Source organism: Melozone crissalis, unplaced genomic scaffold (assembly GCF_028551555.1).
Source record: "Melozone crissalis strain CALT ecotype California unplaced genomic scaffold, PUWL_Pcris_2 ptg000027l_1, whole genome shotgun sequence".
NCBI classification, from domain to species: domain Eukaryota; kingdom Metazoa; phylum Chordata; class Aves; order Passeriformes; family Passerellidae; genus Melozone; species Melozone crissalis.
Window position 1 is genome coordinate 64,835,547 of NW_026535805.1, and position 20,842 is coordinate 64,856,388.

Genomic DNA, 20,842 nt, shown 5'->3' on the forward strand with positions numbered 1-20,842 from the left:
ACTTGATAGTGTAGAGAGACCTGAACCTCTGTGTTGCACTTTGCATGAACTTACACACTTTTTTTTTTTTTGTGCAGCTCTATTTATTCAGATCTCTGAGTCAAAAGAATGAATTAACAAAGAAAAAAGATATATGCTATGTCAGTAAATCATAGTAAGCTATGAAGTAACAAATTTGGAAAGCTGGGAAATTGGCCAATACAAATTTCAGACAACATGAGGGAAAATGGTTACTTTATATCCCTTTATAGCTATGGATAAGTATTCAGTTTGCATTATTTTTTACTATTAAAGGTCAAAAATAATGATCATTGAGAGTTTTTCAGCCTTCGCAGATTTTCAAATTCTTGTTGTCTAGCTATAAAAGTATTAAATCAAAGGTATCATGAGGTGAGAGAAAATACTGCAAGCAAAAGAGCTTGTGTAGTTACAATCACATCTGCTGTCTTCTCTGGGACATTTCTTAGTCCCATTGAACCTGTCAAAGTTTTTCTGGTAGCAACTGCTCATAAGGGATATCAGCATTACTTATCTTGCTCTGGAGTTAGTTTTGATTATTATCAGTTTTGAAATTAGCGCATATATTAAATTACCATGCTCTGATACTCAAATCAGACATAGAGACCCAACATGCTCTCTTATTTTAAGGTGTGCTGGGTTCTCCTGGATTTGTACCATTTAAGAGTGAGAGTAGAGGAAAAGGTGTGGGTATATTTTGCTATGCATATCAGGCTTTTTATAACGAGAAATCCAAGTCTTTCATGTAGTGAGGTAAATGGTTAAGCTTTTATCAGCTACTGCACATTAAGAAATAGGTTAAGAAAAGAATGGGAAAAAATAACCTTGGCCAATCCAAAACTTACAAGAACATCAAGAACAAGAACTCAAGAACATCAAACTATGCCAGGCAAACCTCTATATGATAGGCACCTTTCTGGTCCATGCAGTAATTCCATACTGAAATTGTGACCTTTGGAATTAGAACTACTTCTGAGCTCTGTCATGTAACGATCCAACTTGACCATAAAATACTTATAAAAATTTATGAAAGAAATTTGACTGAATGAGTCTGGTGGATAATTTAGAAACTACAGTATCTCAGACACCTTGCTGAATTTATACCTCAGCATTTCTCTGAAGTGGTAGCATTGCCCCATCTTTGTGATGCCATTCACTAAGTGCTGGCATCAGGATCTTCTCTAGAGAATGCAATTTTGTTGTCCCTTTGTCTAACAACTAGAGAATATGGAATAACCAAGGCTGTCCAAAGTGTTGAGTAGCCTTTGTTGTCCACCATAAGAAATCGTAAGAGGATCTTGTCTTGTAAATGGTAAGCCATCTCAGGAATTCAATATCATCTGTGTGTGAATACACACGACTGAGGCACTTGGTCACAGGCTGCGTGTAATCACCACAAGCTTTTAGAATTAAATCTGCGTTAAGCCCTTCAAACAACTTAAAGTAAAAAATTATGGATTTGTCCATTTTCTCCTTTCTTCATAAACTCCAGATATCTTGTGGATTTTTGAAAACTTTGAGAAACAATTAGGAGGGTTAATCTTTTATTTAATTTTTTTTTTTTCTTGTGACTTTCTGTATAAATTTAACAACTAGGTTTTTCTTTATTCAGGTACGTTAGATGATAAAACTCAAGTTTAGAAATGTCAGTAGCTCTCACAAGTTTATGCAAGCATTTGCTCATGAGAGGTGTTGGCTTGCAGTTCCTCAGTATTCACTGATTTCCTGCCTGCCAAGTGTATATTGGAGCAGTCGTAATGGTAGGAATACACTGTTGCAATAAATGTAAACAACACGTACATGAAAATTATTTTTAGAACAGCAACTGTCCTTTTCAATGTAAATTTTTTTCCTGCCATAGTGATAATTTTAATGTGGGCAAGCAATATTCCATTGGATTTTTTGTAGGTGGTATCCTAAAATTACATAGAGAAGGTTTCCCTTTCCCTTCCTACTCCAAGTATGCCTGTTTGCTTCTAAGTTTAAAAATAAGTTGATTCATATGAAAGGTACTAAACTTTTGTTAAAAGAAGATTGGATTTGTTTGTTTTGTTTGTTTTTGTTCACTATACTGTTTAGCTGGAAAGCTACTTCTGCTTACGTACCTTCAGAGGCATTTAATTAATTATTTTGCCAGGTAGTAGTTAGGTAATGCTGTTTGAAAGAATACCTTTCAAATAGTTTGGTGTGTTCATGTCAGAAATAACCAGTTTCAAATAGTTTTGTGTGTTGGATGTCAGAAATAAGCAGTATTGTACTGGCAGAGTAACAGAAGGCAGTGGTTTGGGTCTTGCACTAGTTCTGTCACTCCAGCAAGGTTCTTAGGCAATTGCTTAACTGCAAACATGTGAAGAACCCTCTAAATTGCTACAAATGGACTACAAATACATTTATAAATGAACTTTAAGGAAGCAGTTGTCTTATGTAATTCTTTCAACATATGTACAGAGTAGAAGTCTGTTGCTTCTGAAGAAAATGCTGTTCTTGTGTGCTGAGGATAAAGAGGGAAAAAATAGGAGCTCTGAAATGAGGAGGTATACCTGGACAGAAAAGCAAGGCATGTGATAGTAAACATGCAAAATGTCAGTTATGCCATTATATTAATATTTTACATTGCTCCTTTATTTTCTTACTGTACTCTCCTTTTAGTCTCTCAAAGCAAGCCTATTTCTAAAATCACTACAATTCAATGTATGGATATATTTTGTTGTGCTCTTTGTAAGGCCTTAGGTTCATTTATAGTAAACAAAGTAGGTTTCTAAATCATTTGGCTACATCTGAGAATTTTAGTTCAGTTTCTTAAAGGGTAACTTTAGAAAAATACTAACTTATTCCTGTAAATAATTTATATTATTAAGAGAACTGTTTGCTTTGAAAGAATGTTCAGACATGGGTTCCACAGAGTGGTCTGTCACCAGTACTTTTTGTTTTATTCTTAGAAACTTTTCAGTTATGTGGTAAGATATCTGGGTGCCTGAGTATAATGAGCATATGACACATGGAAGCAGCTTTTCCCTGCCCTTAAGAAACCAAGGATTTGAGACTGTAATCTAATCACATCAAGAACATCAAACTATGCCAGTAAAGTTCTGATAAGCCATTGGTACCAGTTCCATTTTTGTTAGTCTTTAGAAACCTTGGTGTTTTCCACATACTTACCAATGCTTCCTCTAACAATTGCCTAAATATTTTCCACTTTTATATTTCAAATATAGTGCATCAACCTTCTTATCTGGATAAACAGCATGGGGTTCTTTAAAAATATGTGTGGATGACATTTTTCAGTAATCTTTCTACTTAGGTACATTTCATAGTCTTTCAGCCCCTTGTCTGACACATTCAGTCCTTGATACTTGGCTGTTCTCTGTGTTCAGGTTCACTCAACAACGTACAGGCCTAAAATTTTCCTTCTTTGACTTTTTTTTTTTGACACTGAAGAAGTATAACATTGTTCTGCAAATTATTTCTAAGTAAGACAAGACTTGTCTGCATATTTGTGGTACAATAATATATCTTATGATTTAGAACCTGAAATTGATCTGGAGAGGCAAAGACATCTTTCTAAATGAAATGGATGGTGCTTGATAGAAATTAACCAGGTGGACTTTTAAGATTCCTTGGAAGGAAGAAATTATATAACTACAAATAAAACTAATGCTGAAGAAAATTGAAACTAATAAAGCTTTAGAAGTTTTCTATGCTATTCCTGTATCTAGAGTGTTTTAATGGCAGAATGGGAGTTACCTATTTAGTACTATGTCTTTTAATGGAGATGGAAAAAAAGTGTTAACCTCTCAAAATGTGCAGATAGATACAGATGTCATAAAATTACCTAAACTCTATTGAAACTACCTGAATATGTTTTAAATACATGGCATGGAACCCTGACTACTTTTTTCCTTCTTAAAACCAAAAATCATCATCCATTTTTCATCTGGTGAGGTTTTTTTTTGTTGTTGTTTTTGTTTTTTGTTTTGTTATTTTTTGTTGTTTTGTTTTTTAATATTTCCAAATATATCGGAAGTTTTTCAGCAGGCAAATTGTTCTGTTATTTCCTAACTTTTGAGTATTTAATTTTGTATGTATTATATATAATATCTATATATCTAATGGAAACAAATCCAGCTTATAACCAATGAACGTGAATGACAAAAGAAATGTGTCTGCTGCTGTCATTTCCCTTCATCTTCTTTTGTGTTAATATTTATTTTCTCGTGTCATTCATTTCAAATTCTTTAGTATCTTTCTGAAACATGAGCCATTGAAATTTTCAGGATATGGTGTGTTGCAAGAGGAAAAATGTATGCTGTATATCTACTAGATTGGGCACTGAGTAAAGAAAGAGCAATGGATGGCCACTGTTTCAGGTAAAATGCTTAAAATGGATAGTAAAATGTTTACTGACCTAAGTGGTTTTCTATCTGTTATACTTGTGCATATTCAGTTTAGATACCAGAAAGGCAGACATAGTTACATAAGACGTGCAGAAGCTAAGTCAAAATATGGGTTTAAAAAACTGAAAGGCAAAACAAGGCTTAACACTTATGATAACAGTAAAATTGTATCAACAACCAGTTCCAAATCCCGGCCTCCTCCTAACAGTTAGGGGTCAGTATTTGTCGTGCTTAAAAGCCTTATATAGGGGATGGTAAAAGATGGGACATTTGGCTTATAGTTACAATGTGTTACTGATAATTCAATTGAATCAACATATATAAATCCTGTTGCTAAGTAAATGATGACTTCTCATCTGCTGTTCAATATGGAGACAACTAATCTAATGTGAATAGATAATTGTTGGGCAAGGGCTTGTGAATATGTGTACAGTTCTCTTAATATCTCTATGTTCAAGGTAAAGGCAAGCAATTAGATATAAGGGGACAATGAGAACACTCACAGAAGAAGTAGAAATAGAAATGTTTGGAAAAAAAGAAAGCATGACCTAAAGAGTGACTTTTTGCAGTGTCTTTTGGTAATTATACAATGCTCTCAACTAAAGAGGGTGAATTTTGAATTATCAAACCATCTAGATTTGCAATTGAGTTAGAAAATATGTTTATAGAAGGACTTTAGGTGTACTGTTCACTGATTCTTATACTATTTAAAGATGTATTTTTATATGTCCTTGTTTTTCCCTGCCAACCACATAACCGGTTAGTCCGTGTTTCTTTTCTTGTGGGGCTAAGCTGGCTTCCTCATTTCTGCAGTTCATCAATACAAAACTGATTTGAAGCTGAGCTGTATGATAATAAGCCTTTCAGCAGCCAGGCTTGACACTTGCCTTGTAATTAAGGCCTTGATGGTTGTGTTGATGGCAAATGAAAGAAAATGGCTTTGTTCTCAATTCCAGAGGCTTGATTGCTGGTTCTCGTTCTCACCTGAATTCGACCCATTCTGCATTGTGCACATGATTGCTGGAGTGTGAGTAATTGCAGTGCTGGCAGATGACATTTTCATGAAGCACACTCTGCACTGCTCCAGAGGGAATTTACAGAATTTATAGCTGGAGAAGCTCATCAAACATGGATTTAGGAAATGCCTATGTGAAAAGTGGGAGCCCACAACTAAATATCAGAGCTTTTCTTTTGACATTTGCTTTTACATAAAGGACTGTCTGCAACCTGTCTTACCTTATGGTAGCAGCCTATTCATGACTAGATTTTGTGATTAAGTGAAATTACTGAAGTTTATTAATGCAACTTTTTGCATGCTTTCTTGTAATTTTTTTGTGTGCTTGGGAAAGTAGATGCAAAATGGTTTCCTCATTTCCATTCATATTTTTAGATGTCCTTAACCTTTCAACTATTTAAAAATTTTCAGATGTCTCCTGATATTTATTGACAGCAATGTGTGTTTGGTTTTTATTTAAATCCTCTTATTTTTGCAACCTTTTTGCATTACAACATATTTTGTTTATTTTAAATGAAAATGAATGTACATTTAAAACAGCTTTTTAAATAAAAAGGCTTCCACAATGGAAATATATTCTGTCATTTATAAATCAGTTCTTTAGAAAGAAATGTACTGTCATTTGTAAATCAGTTCTTTAGGAAGAAAACATTAATGACTTTTGTATTGACAAGTTCACAGATTTCAATGAAGGGTGTTTTATGTGTTGTAAATAAGAATTGCATACTGAAATTTTGCATTATAGGTAACATATGCCATGATATGCATAATCTTTTCTTCCCTCTGCCTTAGTACTCTTGCATTTTCCTCTCCATCTGACAGTTTGTGCCTGTCTCATATTCACCATGTTCCTTTCTGAGCCCCTGATGCTTTTCCTTTCTCCTATAACACAATCAGGGTGAATACCTGTAGGTTGTTGCTGTACTTTTACTTTCCCAAGAAAGAAAAACACAAACATTTTTGGAATTCTGTTGACATTTTTCAATCACAGCTGCTTGTGCTGTCACTGACTGCATGTGAAGATGCATGGCTGCTGTGACTCAGAGATGTATTGTCTGCCTAGCAAGCCAAACTATTTGCACTTAGGTTTTCGTATTTCTTGAGGCTTCTCCATCATGTCAAGTCAAGAGTTTCCTCCTTGCAACTGGTATTATTGAAAGTCCTGAGCAATTGAATGTCTGAAGGTTTCAGGTTTTTAAATTAGGTTTATTGGTTAACTGTAGGAAAAGTTGGATGAGAAATCCTTCAAGTTTCTGCTATAATATAAATTTTTGACCCAGAGTAGTGTTGATTATTTAGAACACACAGAAGAAAATCTGAGGTCTAAGCTGATGATGTTAAATTGCCAGTTGTTTTAGGGCCTAACTTATTATCCTCATTTCAGTACCTGAACTCTGTATCAACACTAATGAATAGCAACGAGAGGGTAATCAATCTAAACTGCTGACAGTTGTTTTAATTTATGCTATACTTCTCAAGTAGTTGGGTAGCACAAGGGGAGACTGTCTAAGTGTCTGGGTGTCTAAGTGTCTACCTAAATTCATGGATGTTATGCTGCTGTCATTTACTAAAAATAGCGTGTTTTTGTAGTCTTAAATGGGAACAAGATGAGGCCTGTTGTAAACACATCTTGGTTTTTGTCATATGTAAGAGATTTCCTAATATACTTTGAGTACTGACTCGAAGTATATTAGGAAATACTGTTAAATACTGCTCCTAATCTTAAGTGTTCCTTAGGGAATCACTTAAAACGTTTAAGTTCAGAACCTCAAAATTTCTTGAACATCTAAGTCTTTTAAGAATTTGGGTGTTAGAGAGTCACTTCTTGTCCTTTGAAGCCATGAAAATAACCTAGGTTTAAGGCTCAAGGCTTGGAGACAGAAGTCTGTAGTTCATTGTTTCATCTCATCCTTATCACTGGAAAGCTGAGGTGCAGCCAGGTACCAGAGCCCTGGCTGGATCTTCTCTTGCAGGAATGTTAGGGACCCATCCATGTGCATTGTGGCAGCCTCTTGTGGCACAGTTCTACTCTCATTTTGTTCCTCTTGCGACAGTCCCACTCTTCTATTGTGATTTGAGTGGCAACTCAGCCCCAAGAGGGGAATGAATCTACTTTTAGATTTCAGTATCTGTAACAAAACAACCCAAAACTGCTTTGGACTTTTAGTAGAAAAAGGGCAGGTTTTAAACCTCTATGTCCTTAGTCAGGACCTGGATGTAGAAAATTATTTGCTTTGTGGGAATGAGACCTGGATCAAAGAAGAACATGGTGAGAAAACCCTGGAGATTCCTAACTATTTTTCAAATCTGTTGCAAAACAATGGACTCTGAAGAAAGAAATGAAAACAATAGGCAGTGGACTAGAACAGTGAGCTTTTAAACCTTGCTGAGTGAAGAAACAAGCTGCTTGATACCATTAACTTAATTATGGTGATGGTCTGGGATATGCTGGGGACAGTGACCAAATATTGCATTATGCAGACTGGTTTTGGAAAATACTGACATCTAACCCAGCAACTGTACAGTTAAGAATCACCCTAAGGGTTTAATGTAGAACTTAAAATATTGCAAGTCATGGAAAATGTTCAGCTGGTGTTCCTATGACCTTCTTGCCATGACCTCTGAACTTGAAAAACTTCAGTTTATTTTAATAAATCTTTCTCACCCCATTTTAATTTTCACTTTTTCCACATCTCTTTATCTTTCTCAACAAGAATGTTAAGATGTGATGTAATTTTCTCTGGCATGCATGTATGCTTTTCTGCCATATTTTCCTCCACTCCCATTTGCCTCAGTGACCTATCCCTAAGACATCTTGTTCTCTTTCCCTCATCTCTCCTGGCTTGTTTATGCTTGGCAATCCAGATGTGGTCTTCATCATCTCAACGTTGACTCCTAATTTCTCATGTCTCTTGCATTCCCTTCTATCCTTCACACCTAGGGGAGAGAGGGTCCCAGTCTCATGCTTTATTTCCAGATTCTTCATTGTGAGATGACCTTTTGGAATGTCAGAGGGAGCTGACTGTGGCTCACCCATGGCTCAGCCTATTGCATGAGACCATTGACTATTTCAAAGTATTTTTCTCTCTCACTGTCTCTTTCTATAAATCTTAAACAATTTTACTGAAAAAGGGAAGAGTTTCTCACCTGATCTGCATCTTCTGTGCCCATTGCAAAAGCTGTTGTTTTCTCTGGCACCACACAGTATGTTGCATTATCTGCTCCCGTTTTATGGTTTTCTATCCAGCACAATCATCAACAATTGCTTGTTGCTTTCCACTGAGAAGCCTGGAATTCTTGGACAATACAATGGGTGTGAGAAGTTCTGTAATTCAGGGGAGATGATAAAAGGGCAGGAATTTCCTCCTACCATTTATAAATGTTAGGATTCCTGTGGGTTTTTGTTACATTTTCTTTTAAGCTAACACCTCTATTTGTTATGCCCTTAAAATTTTTTTGCATCTAAATAGAATTTAGGCTTGTCTTATGTTGCAATATCTGTTAATCCATAAATTGCTTATTCAAAACCTAGTCTACTGGCTATGCTCAGTGCTACCAAAATGCTCAAGAACTTTTGATTTCTCTTTTGATATGAATTTATCAGTACAGGGGTAAAACGTGCTATAATGTATTAGATAATGAATTCTAAATGTATCTCAGTAATGATATAGTTTTTGTATCTTTGGGGAAAAGTTGTACACCTGTTGGTGTATCTGCAGATTATCTTCCATTCATGGATGCTTTACATTCACTCTATTACTATGCTAGTACAGCTCTTTGATATGCAGGTCCCACTGTAGCTGATACCTCAGCCCACCTTAGTTTTCTGCTTTTCACTCTACTGGAAATCGGTCTGTTGTAGGAACTTGCCCTACAAATATTCCATGACCCATTTGGTGTCCATCAGAGGACACCAAGGTTTTATCCTCCTTAATGCACGTGTTCATAAGCATATTTTCATTTATTGTCCATTTGCTATTGGAGGTTCTGTGTTGTATTTATGTTCTATAACTTGCTTTGTCTGTCTCCAGTGGGATACCCCACCTTTGCACCTGAGGCACTGCTTTAATTAGTGACACAGTTACTGTTCTCTTACCTGACAGTACTAGTGATTGTAAGGGGGAAAGAAGAGAGGGTTTCTGAGCTAAGGTCATCTGAGAGAGTCTGAAACCATAAATTCAGACTATGCTTTGACATGTGAGAGTAATATCCATGGTAAGATTTGACTATAAATGCATTTTGGGATTAATTTAATGCTCTAATCTGATCACAAATAATTTGCAAAGAAATTCAATCAGTAGAAGCATATTCATTTTTCTCCAGTATTTTCCAATTGTTTGTGCAGACAAATGTCAGCCTTACAGGAGAGTTATCCTTTCTGTTTACACTTAAGAACAATTATTCTTAGTGTGTGAACAGTCATGTATAGTTTTAGTCTTTGATTAGTATTTGTAACAAAAAAGTAATTGAAGTGCAATGAATAACTAGCAGTAAATCCTATTTTTCCTTCGAGATGTATCAGCCTGTAAGTATAATCCTAAATATAGTCCAGTTTGTAAACATTTTTTAGATTTCTATTTCTTGTCACATGTTACTAAAATAGAAATTATTTGCATTTCAGGCAAATCTTTGTGAGTACTGTACAAAGTCACAGTAAGTTTATTCACAACAGTACTTTCTATGATGTAAATCATTGCAACTGAGTATACATAATGGTAATTTTCGAGTTCAGAATGGTATTTTAGCATTAGCTTGTATGATGTGCTACAAAAATGCTGAGAAGAACATTTCTTATGTATCTGCTACAAAAATCAGTATAGCACTGATTTTCTTCTGCATTTAATTCAGTTACACATAGTTTATATGTTGCTTCTGAGAATTGTAATGTTAAGTGTCTTCATATAAATTACTATTATAAAGAAAGAGGAGTCAGTTGAAGTCTATCAGTTTGAACTGGCCAAGAGGCATAAGAACTTGCAGCTTCCAAGTGACACAGTTGGGGTGACAGAGTATGACAGTGAAAGAATCTTCACATACATGTTTCTTTTCTGTCCTGGCAATGGTAAAGCAAATTTCAGCAGAGTGATGTATGAAAGTACCATTGCTTTATCAGGCTTGTTTGATAGGGGCAAGGCTTCTCTGTACCCTTCCTCCTTGCCCATGTGTAAGTAGATGGGTGCTGCAAGACCTAGGTAGCTGAGTACTGCTCAGTCTCTCTCTAATATAGCTACATCTTTGCTCATTAGGCTTAAGATGTGTCAAAATTTTTTAAATATGTTTCAGGTACAACATAGGATCTTTTAAGTCACCATCAAACCGAGACACTGGAAATGGATCCAATGTGCAAATACAGTTTTCTGGATCAGTTTCTGTATCTTTCATTTTGGTGTACTGAAAAGGCTAATTCTCTGCTTCTTTCTGTTACAATATTGCACTTTTACTTTATTGTTCAAAAGATAATCTTGCTGCAAAGTGATTTCAGTTAGGGATTAAAGGAGAGAAAATAAAAATTTAACTTGTGGCAACAGATGGCAGAAATAGGCCTTAGCCCACAGAAGAGTCAGTAGATGCTTGGTGCTTTCACCTGCAGTCATTAGGGAGATCTGACACTGGTGCATGATCGACTGTGCTAGCAGCCCTGCCCAAAATCTGCCTCACAATGCTTTGCTGCATTCACTGCTAAGAGAACTCTTCTCCAATAGTTGTCTGTGTAGGAGGGTAAAACTAAATCTGCTAATAACTTTTTCTGTATGCAGTTCATAGTCTGCAGTGTGTAGGTCTGTATTCTGTAGGTTAATATTATTTGTTTTACATTTCCATGTCACTAGTTGTGGTTTTTTTCCTTAAGATGCCATCTCTGCTTCTGATTTGCTTCAGAAAACAGCAGGAAAGGTCTGGAAAGGCAGATCAGTTGTCTACCCTACACTTTATTTAATCATTGGCAAGTTGTTCTGATTACTTGCCCTCTGATTTTCTTCTGCTCTGGCTCTCTGGGTAACAGTTTTGAGAAGATGAAATCTGCCCACCCAAACATTGACCTTGGAAATGCCCACAGATCAACAGCCTTTAATGTATTCTCTAAGGTTATTTGCTTTGTAGTGTGGTTTTAAGGTGCAGTTCTGTGTGCCATCCTCCCGCTTAAAGACAATTTTCCAATTCCATATTGTCCTGGAAGTGAACGCACTGTTCACTGCAAGAGCCAATAACACTGCAAGCACTTTGTGTTCCCACCACCCTCATTACCTTCTGCAGCCAGGAGAGCCCTCTGCCCTTTCACTCAGGTACACTGGTGCACTGTTTCACACTTCTCCAGTGGGCCTCACTCAGGGGATAACTGTTTATCTACTGTGTAAGGGATGCACACAGCTTTTCCAAAAGGTCCCCTCACTGCCAGTTGTGTATTTTCCTCATTAGTTTTAAATCCTTGTTTGGCAGCAACTGATCCTTTGAACCATTAATCCAGCCTAAGCTACACTTCACATTAGAAACCTGGCATCCAGTATTAACAGGGTTGCTCATTGACTGCCTGCTTTCAGTGATGGTATTCAGAAAGTTTCCAAGAGCACCAGATGTCAACTTTGGATATCTTCTTCCTTGAAGAAGGACATCCATGCTCCTGTATTTTTATGCCGGATCATTTTTTCTTAATCATCCTTTTTTATTTATAGATAGAGTTTTATAAGTTTAGGAAACATTTATTTCAAAGCAGGTTGGCACTAAGACTGTCTATTTGTAGATCTACATGAAAGTTAATGTAAAATCTCACAAGTGCTTATACTTTGTAGTCTCAAGTGTGTTGTTGATGGAAGAAAGTAATACACCAAACGTAATGGTGGAGAAAACATTTTTTCGCCTTAATTTCTTTGTTTCCACAGATTATTGATAACTTCATACTCTGATTGAAAAAAAGACTTTGTTTGCTATTCACTTAATGGTTGTGATTTAATTTTTTATATTTATATTTCTTGACCTTTGACCTAATGTTTGTTCTAGAGGTTGGACTTTAGTGTTATTTCCACTGAAAAGTGAGACAGATGTCTATCTAATGTCAGCAGTAGTGGGACTAGGCCCATGTATTTTTTATTTGTACACTTTATTTTGAATAATCAGAAGCATGACTTTAGTGCCTTTAAATTACTGTAAAACTTTAATTGCCCAAATCTGTTGATAATCACAAATAACCTCATAAATCTGAATATGAGATAAAATATTTAAGTAACTTTTTAAAACTCTATCAAAGTATTTGAAGTAGTTGTAATTATTTCATCTTGCTTTAAAAAAACCCCAGAAAAACACTAAAGCGAATTATTGCCAGAAGTAAATCAAGTGACCACCAGTGTTGAAGTGCACTAGAGGAAGTATACAACCTCTTAAAGGCAGGCAGTATTTGCATGAGAGCTGCACACTTTCCTGTGATTTTACTTTGGTGGTTCAGGTTTTTTCCCATACCTTCAGAGATAATAAGAGCTGGGGGCACTTGGTGACCTTTCTGGGAATTGCCGGTTCTCAGCATCAGTCAGAATGTAACCTTTTTTGTGAGAATTTTCTTGTCTGCTACTAAAATATCCACTGCTTATAAGGATAAAGTATCCATTCCAGCTGTTTTTGCCATTCACTTGCAAAGTGCATCACTTAGGGCATCTCAGAGCCCGTGACATTTAAGCTGGATTTTAAATGTTCTTTATTTGGGTGTTAAGCAGTAAGGAGAATCCGTACTTCAGCATCTTACAAGTACCCTATTTCTTGTTTTGCAAGGGTAACTGAATGGTTTTTTGGGTTCCTGGAACAAAGTATTATTATCATTAGTAGAATAGGAATAGATAACTGTGGAGGCTTTATTTTTCAGTATTCTCAGTGGCAGGCAAGTCACCTATGGCTATCTTTGCATTTGCCAAGCATTTTGTGTTGAGGCAGGCTCTGAATGGTATTCTCTATGTGGAGATTTATATGTTTGCAAAACGGTAATCCCCAAAAACACATGACTGCTCTTGGATATCAGATCTTTGGCTTTGAAGTGGAGTGTGCAGAGCACAGTTTGTCAGATCCCAAGGCCTTGACCTTCAACAACCAGTTTTCAGATCTGTTCTCATTGTTTCCAATAATTAAAAGTTGTAGGTAGACGTCAAAATGTCGGTGTTGGGAGAAGACTGGGAAAAACCCTCACCCCTCATTTTGGTCTTTGGACACGTCCCAAGCTGAGCAGGGTGTTGGGGCACGGCGAGAGCGCGCTGTGCGTGTGGCGGCTGCAGCCACCGGCCGCTGCTGTCTGTGGCGCTGCTGGGGACTCCATGGAGCCTCTCATGGTTTTGCTGTGACCTTTCTTCTGTAGATAATGATTTCTTACATGAATGTGTGTTTATAGTTGAAGGTACACAATGTGTTTCAGCTGTTTTCTCCTTAACAATAAATCCACCGATGCTTACGTAGGTAAAGTTTTGTTCTAAGATCAAAGGCTCACCATGAGGATGCATGCAGAAGTGTTTATAACATACTTCTTTTCAGTCAGTACATTTTTTGAATGAATGGTTTATGTATATTTCCTAAGATTAATTTACTCCCTCAGAATGCCACTTAAATAAAAAAAAACCAACAACAACTAACTAGAAATCAAGAATTTTGAACTCTCAAGAAAAGTTATTTGGTTGATGCATAATTTTATTTTATCTAGTTGAATTATGCATTTGAGAAATTAATATTGAAACTCGGTCTTTAAATTATAAAAGAATTTTATGAGAGAAATGATTGTTTGGTTTAAAGGCTCTATTCTTGGGTATGATTTCAGAAATTTTCTTATAGATTCCCACATTATTTTGAAGATTAAAAGACCCTCTCTTTGTTTTTTATAAAACTGTAAAAAAAAATTAATAGTAATTGCATGTAAATATTTAGTGCATTTATATGCGAAGTTTGTTTAATAGAAAGGAGTAGTACTATCTTCTAAACTCATAGAATTTTACCTTGCCTGAAAAGCAGCAAATAAGGAGTTGAGTACAGTATCTTTTAGAGGATTTATGGTAATGCTGCTGAATTTAGCTGAGCATAAACAGCATGGTGAGCCCCTCAGGGTCTCTTCATTTTCCTGACACACTCCACCGCTGCCCCATTAACACTTCGTCTGTTATTGCCATCTACTCTGTTTAATGAGTATCTTTGAATTTGAAGTTCTTCCCAAGAAACAATAGCTAAACTAACTGCTGCACCTACTGTAGCTTTCAGTAGTGTATCTTATTCCCTTTGTAATATTTTTAAAATAAAAAGTACATGTACATTCTTCAGCAGTATAGTTGGATCTCGACATTTTCTTTAATCACAGTAGACACTAATCAAAAGCACTAAGTAGTGAATACAGATAGGATGCTGTATCTGTCTGTAGAAGGTAAATGCATGCTGAATAGCTGATAAAGGAGGCTTTTCCTTACTTTAAAATTCCTCTAGTTAATACTTACTCTTTAATGTAAAGAAGGAATAATTCTGCTAGAGACTGTGCTATCAAAGCAAAATATTTTTCTAAGAAATCGTAAGACAGAATGACTAGGTGCTGTTTTTTGGTATCTGTATTAATCCAGCTAACTGATGAAAAAGGTCAATATATGTCTCATTAGATTGGATTCCTAAAACTGAATTTACCACATTCCTCAGTACACATGAATGAACCATCTTAAATTATGAAACAATAAGCCATATTTTCAGATGAGGATTCAACCTGAATTAAAGCTAGAATAATGTTGTACTGGGATGCACCATAAGCTTTAAGAACAGTTCTGATTTTGCATTGACTGTTAACTGATCAAAAAAGTGCTCCAAATTGCTGTAGGTATTCAGTAGATCTGGGAAGTCTTTGGAGGGCCAAACAAAAAAATCTGAATAATTGAATCAATTTCTGTTCTAGAAGATTGAGGCAATCAGTTGGATATTGAAACATATTTTTATATTAAATGCATTCATTGAAAGCATATTTTTGAAATCTGAAATAACATGTGAGTGATTTTCTATGTTCTGGTAAGCTTGCTGTCCTTCATTAAATTTTTTGTTTGTTTGTTTGTTTTTATTTTTAGAAAATGAGTCTGGAAGAAAATTGGTGAATTCAATCCAGAGGACCTACAAGCACTCTGACAGGCTCAGAGAGCAGAGTCTGTACCAAAGAGCAATTACCCCACCAAACGATTTCAGGTACAATTGACCTAAATATAGCACTCTCTTGAGATTATTGACAAGAGTTCATTTCCTGTAGTGCTTTTCCCATTTGCCACCCCTGGTAACCACTGTGATCTTATCTGCCTGGTGCTGCATGACTTCTGGGATGCAGTTAAGAATTCTGCTGTGCATTATCTTTAAACAGACAATTCATGCTAAAAGAGTCATTTGCAGTTAAATTAGATGATGCATATATTATTCTTGCTGCTGAAGTTACAAAGAACAGGAATGATTGCCTGAATCCTTTTGGACCTGAATGCACTAGAATTCTTTTTACTGTGAAATCAAAAAGGTAGTACTAATTAATTTTAAATAAATAGGAAATTTTATTTCATTAAACAGTAACAGTTGAGTTAGATGTGCAGGTGGATAGGTTGGAAAACTTGCTATTTCTTTCACTGTGTTTATATTTATTCGTAAAATGTGACTTGCCCTATGGTCATCCTACTATCTCCAGGCAGTCACAGTAGTTCTCATATGCTGGCATGAAAAATGATCATAAAAATTGAATGTGTAAGTGTACAAAATGTGGATGAAGTGAATTCAGAGGCTAGTAATGATAAAATCCATTTTAGTTTTGAGGAATGCATTTTTCTTAAGCATTGCTTACAAACTTGTTTAAAATGCTGGATATATTTGCATTCCATATATGTGGAGTATAGGGAAAATAGATTATATTTCTTTGGTATTCATCACAGGGGTTCTTTCTTGAATCATTTTTCTTCTGCTGAATTTTTATTTGGAAAATCTATACATTGTCCAGAAATTCAGAAGTCTGGTTTCAGATTCTGTGCTGAGCAGCAGTTGGAGGGCCATTTGTCACAGGCCTTTATGAGCTAATATCACAGGACACAACTGTGTTATGATTTTCCTGCATATCCCCTATGTTTTCTCAAAAGAACACCAGAATACTTTTACTTTACTAGCAGAGTATACTCTGCTAGTAATCATAGGCCCCACTCTTCAAAGCAAACTTGAGAAGTTCAGCTGAAAGCTGAATTATTTATAAGATAGAGACATATGTACACTATATTGGTCCACTGACTTGGTTCCTTTGATGATGATGGACAGCGGTTATAAATGTAGTTAAACTCAGAAATCCTCTACTAAAATAAGATGAAGGATGAATCAGTTAATTGTATGAGATAGTAATTATTTTATTACAGGAAAAATTTTGATTAGATATAGAAGAACATTTACCTGTGACTTATGTTTTGCTAGTGTACTTTAAGGGGTTGATGAGACACAGAGTATGTCACAGTGGAAAGGAGTAGTAATTTGAAATGGAAGTGTAAGAAGAAAGCAGTAAAAGAATAGGTAGAGGTTGGATGAGAATATGCAGGGCATGACTAACTGGATTCTCAGCTCAGGTTGAGCTCATGGAAATTCTTGTGCTGTAGTTTGGGATCATGAGGAATCTGTGTAGTGCTTTCTGGTGGACTGGTAAAGAAAATAGTTTTGAAGTTTGAGATGTGAGAGAATGTACATGAGGAATTTAAATGGATTCATGAAAGGATCTTTCTGTTGTAGAGTCTTCTACAGAACAAGGCAATTAAGGAACGTGGACTTAGGGGTGAAAAAATAAATCAGTCCTGCCCCAACACAAAGAGAGAGAGAAAACTCGTAAGAAGATACCAGCAGCACCAGAGCTTTAACTGAAATATTTACCTTCTTACGTTTGGTATTTTGCAAACAGAATTTTTCATATTAATTCTTGCAATGCTGCAAGAGCTTACCTTAAAACTTGCTGATGTGATTTTTCCCATTTTCTTTTAGATAAAATGTATCTAAAGCTTGATTTTTTTTTAATCTGCAGAGATTATCAGATGCACACATTTTGTTAATCTTGATATTCCAGAGACCTGACATGGCTGACATACAACCGTTGTGCATACTATAGATAGTATTGTGTATACTATAGATAGTATAGATAGTATCATTAAATCAGTTTGAAATTTAGAAACTAATGCTGGAAAAGACCATGCAAACTGTCTTTTCTTTGTGAATGGTCTTCATGAGGATTGCTCGCTTCAACTGCTAACAGATAGAAACATCATTCTGAGCCTTCTGTTAAGCTACATCTTGTAATAAATTATGGACCCAATGAAAGGTGCACCATCTTAAGCATTTTTATTATAGTTATTTTATATCTTGAAAGGATATTCTGGTTTTTTACAGTATGCAGATCCATAGAGGACAGTATCACAGATTAGGGATTTTATACTTGCTTCCATATTGTTTGCCCTGCCATGGCAGAGAAAAGGCATAATAAAGCAACCCTAATTAGGCAATGTAGGAATCTCTGGTATGCAACATTTTTCTTAGGCAGCTATATATTATTTCTACTTGTTCTATGGTGCCGTAGGGAATAAGAAAAGTCTGGCCCATTAATTAGAGAATTAGCTTAGAGTTGGGAAAGATGCGTTCAGGTTTTGCCTGTGCCACAAATTTTCTATAAAACATTTAGCTAAGTATTGACCAAAATTCAGCACAACCTAAGGATTGGAGTTGGTGACCATACTTCTCTGCTTTTGAAGCAGAATCATGTGTTCTTCTTGTTTACGGCATCTTAGTTACCCACCTTAAATAACTGAGTAGTCAGAAATCCTCACTCCCCTCATCAGCTGAAGTGAATTCCGTATACTTCTCTGTCGTGCTTGCCTTGTGTGAGGGTGTTGATGGAATGGCAGGGATGCACAAAGTAATGCCTGATGTTAGTTCAGGTAGAGAATTACAAAGACACTGTCATGGTGACGAGTTCATGTTAGTTCTTGGCAGTCTAAGTCTTCCTAGTACAACCTTCTGAAAAAGCTAAGTTCATCAATCAAAGTGTCATATGTTGCTAAAATTTGCAGTTTATAAATTGTCACTATAAATGTAAGTAGTAGGAATCATGACATAAAATTATGCTTCTTTTTCTTTGTGTCTTTCCAGACCTAAATGGTTTTAAAAATGAGGCAGCAGGATGTTTGAATTGCAGTTTCTAGGTAGCATCTCTGCTCCTGTGAGCAGGCATGGCTGTTTTATTGCATGGCCCAGCCCAGTGATTGGTCATGGGCTGCTGCTGATGTTAGCGTGCCAAAGAGAGCATGTGACATTAAAGGTAAAAATGCCAGGGCAGGTGCATATCACCAGCAAGAATAAGAAAAAAAATATTCTTGTGCTTTGTGGGATACATAGCTCAGCCTGACAGAACATCTAATCCCTAAATCATCTTGAAAATTGGTTGGGTTATAAAATCATATTAAACCCACTATGAAAGATCATGGTATCTCTTCACTGCACTAGCAGCTATGTGTATATATCTCAATCCCAGACTAAGGGGAACACACCATATAAGTTAAAATGTTTTTAAGAGAAATCTGATTATGATAGAGCTGACTGTTTTTGTAGCAAACATTTAGAAACTTTTGGAGTAATTTGATTAGAAGAGATAAAAAATCATTTTGCTAGATCATTACATCTTCTTAATGTTGAATCCCTTCTTTTCTCCTACTTTAACATTTTCTGTGGAAGGGTTATCATGTAGCATTGTTTTGATTAGTTTTTAGTTACTGAAACTAACTTAGCTTTGTTACGTGATCTTAAATGATTCTTTTTTATCAATACTGGGTATTGACTTCCAGTGGGCAAAAGAAATCTTAGCACCCTTAGGCAGATTTTGCCTTCTTCCACTGCAGATGAATGACTGTGTATTGCTCTAACTGAAGTATTCATTCTCAAGCCAAGGAAGACAGAGGGCTAATTTGAAAGCCAAGTAAAGTTCTGAAAAAGACTTCATTGATCAAGTAGAATTTGGGTCATGGTTTAGTTAGGTCAGAATTATGCTTCTTATACAGTAGAAATAAAGCTTTTATTAACAAGTCTACATATAAAGAATGACTTTCACATACTGAGACAGAAGGGATGCAGAAGTGCATTTTTACAGCACTTCATTCACCTTCAGTGCACTGAGGAATGTTAAGAAAAGGAATATGATAAAAACGGTAAAGATTCTTATCTGGCAAGTAGCTAAAGCCAAGAGAAGGTGCATGTTTCATAGCCAATCAAAGCTAGAAAGAAACTGTTTTTAAAAGTGGGCAGGAAGACAAAGCTGTGAGCAGATTCTTATAAATTCAGCAGTCCTTTCTGTGCAGAAATAGGTTTTGACTCCATATTAATTTTATTGCAAACAACATTTAAAGAAAGCAGTGCACTCTAAAAGTTCCCACTCTTGTGAATATTTTTGTAAAGGTGTAGAGGGAGTAGGTACTATCATTTCTTGTTCATTTCATGAGGGAGTTGCTCCCCTGTGGTTTGGGAGAGACCAGTCTGTGCTGCTCAGCAGCTCTCAGTAGTATTGTCCTCACATGACCTTGTGGATGGATTTCTATTTCAAAATCATACAGAAGTTAAATATTGCTGAAAATAGCGTTCACTCCTGTTTTGTTCCTTTCATAGCTTCTGGGGTGAAATTTATCTGTCCTAATGTAATGTCTTTTCTATCTAAATTATCTTTGGCTAGGCTACCTTTATAGTCAATGGAGAGAAATAGACACTTTTTAGGGCATGAGTCATCTCCTAGGAAGGCAGACATCTAAGTAGGTCAGATGAATCAGACTGTACAATAGCACATTCCTTACTAAAGAGAATAAAGGAAACCTAGGGATCAGCATGGATGTTGATGCATATATTGCAAATATCTAAAGTTAAGTGAAATGAACTTTATGTCTCTAGGAACTAAGTCAGAGTTCAGAGTCAGAGGAAAAAATCCTACTCTTCAGGAAGCACCCTTTTCTTCAGAGCTTGTGGTTTCACTGTGCTGAATGCATGTTCATAATCATACCCATGAGGTGGTGATACATTAAAAAAAAATTACACACCCTGCTTCTCCTAACTTAATATTTTAAGGTGTGATGATTGAGTAGACTGAATTTTGTAACTAGGTAATTTGTATATATTTATCATCAGTGATTCACTGGTTCTACAGAGGCACAATTTTTTTTGCTAGTCTCTGCTAATAATCTGTATGTATGTGATTTCATCATGGTTTTGGTTCACTTGTGGACCATTTCAGCACCAGATACTTTTTTCTCAATCAGAAACCTCTTCAAGGAGAAAGGGAAGGTATGCATTTTAGTTAGAGTACTAGACTAATTTAAATTAGTCCTTCATAACAATCATTGCTGTTAGTGCCAGAGTTTCACTAAATGCTCCAGTAGATGAGGTGGTTGGTACAAAT

General features: G+C 35.9%; 1 protein-coding gene across 16 annotated transcripts in view; it reads left to right on the plus strand.

Moving 5' to 3' along the window:
* MYT1L (myelin transcription factor 1 like) overlaps positions 1-20,842 on the plus strand; it is a 301,704-nt gene that overhangs the window by 65,285 nt on the left and 215,577 nt on the right. For all 16 annotated transcript variants that reach the window (XM_054279201.1, XM_054279200.1, XM_054279204.1 and 13 more), the window contains exon 2: positions 15,483-15,597. The gene's annotated coding sequence lies outside the window, so the exon portion shown is untranslated. The remainder of the gene's footprint in view (positions 1-15,482; positions 15,598-20,842) is intronic.